A 1,772-nucleotide genomic window follows, 5' to 3' on the forward strand; every position below is an offset into this window, starting at 1 on the left:
TTTTTTTTTGCAACGCTGCGGCTGGTTCCCTGCCACTGACCGTACTTTGAACCAGCAGCAGCTGGGGTGTGAGCTGAGCGGAGCCAAAGATAGATGGCAAGAGGGAGCTAGAAAGAGAGACTCTCCCAGACTCTCTTTTTTTCCCTCTCTCTGCCTTTCTCTCTCTCTCCCTCTCTCTCTCTCTCTCTCTAGCTCTCTCCTCTCCTTGTTTCTGTCTGTTTTCCTTCTCTCACTCTTATCATTTTCTCTTTTGCCTCCCTGCCTCCTCCTCTTGTGTCACTGAGCTCCCTCTGATGCAGCTCCAAAAAGAAAAATGCATTCACAAATATTTGAACCCACATTTTTCTTGGCCTCTTGTCTTATTTCCAAGCACAAACTGTCCCAAGTCAGCAGCAGCAATGCCGTAATGTTTCCTTCAAATCCCACACTAAAGCATCAGTTTTGTGTGCGTGTGTGTGTTTTGTTCACACAAATGACTCACTGCTTCCCCAGACACACAGCTTCACATACATTTCCAAAAAGCAGTTCTTTTCAGCTGACAGGGTGGCCTTTTTAATGTTGCTGTTGGAAGTTGCTGAATTTTTTCTGTGCATCCTGTTCCTTTCACTGTTCCCACTGCGTTTTTCCACTCATCTTTCTGTAACCTTTCCTCGTGCCCCTCCGGTTTCTTTGGGCTGCAGCTCTTGTTTTACAGTCGGCTGCTTTTGTTTCCAAACAACGGATGTGACCAGCGCAATGAATGGAATCAAAACAAGGCGGAAGATGTGCAGTAACAATGGTAATGCAAAAAAAAAAAAGAAAAGAAAGAACATTCAAAGTTCCATTTAACTTTAGTTTTATGTCATTGTGTTTTTATTTTGTGGGGCTGTGCAAAAACAAAATATGATGTTGTTTCCTCTAGAGCTTTGTTCTAATAATAGGTTTGTTTGTACCCTATAAATAAAACAGTGTCTGTAATGGACTACAGGTTTCCTTTCTTCCCAGCCTTTTACATCTCACTGGCTTCCTGTTTTGTTCTTTAAATCCTGCTGAGTCAGACAGAACAAGGACAAAACGGACTGTGCACATATTTTTATGCTTTTAAGTTTTAACCTGACTGCTGAACTAATTATGGGTTTTAATTAAAAACAAAATGGGTCCATCACTAGAACTCTCTGATCCAAGTAGGAACAGATAGAAGCACTGGATTCTTTTGACTTCACAATTCTTTGTATCTGTTTACTTTGCAAATAATACTCAGAACACTGGTCACGTTCTCATGTTCTACTCACATTACAGCAGATTTGTTTCCTAATAACTTGGCAGATGTGGAGTTCTTTGGCCCCATGGTGGAAGACGTGTTTGTGCTCTTGCTGTACAGGAGTTTCCAAAATGGGGGGGCGCAGTGCTATTGCGTGCTGGAGTAGGTGTTCTGTCTTAGGTTTAAAAAATTCACTGATTATAATTTATTTCTTTTGCTCATTGAAAATACCAGTTTTGTTGATATCAAAGTGTTTTTAATACAGTTCAATGAAGTTTTAAAGCAAAAGCTGGAAATGTGTCCATGTGATGTTGTATTTTCCTGCAGTACTGTTCTGTAGATAACACTGATGCTGAAAATCACTTGGGAAAATTCATGTAAACTGTATTATTTCCCTACCACACCTCAGAGAATGACATTGATCCGGTGTAATCCGTTAAAGGTGTTCGGCTCCGTCGGTGGCGTGGAATCAAATCTGACAGCAGATTCAAAGCAGGAAGGGCAGGGTTGGATTTCTGGGGGGCGCAGCAGG

The sequence above is a fragment of the Cynoglossus semilaevis genome, chromosome 15 (genome assembly GCF_000523025.1).
Source record: "Cynoglossus semilaevis isolate Cse_v1.0 chromosome 15, Cse_v1.0, whole genome shotgun sequence".
Classification (NCBI taxonomy): Eukaryota; Metazoa; Chordata; class Actinopteri; order Pleuronectiformes; family Cynoglossidae; genus Cynoglossus; species Cynoglossus semilaevis.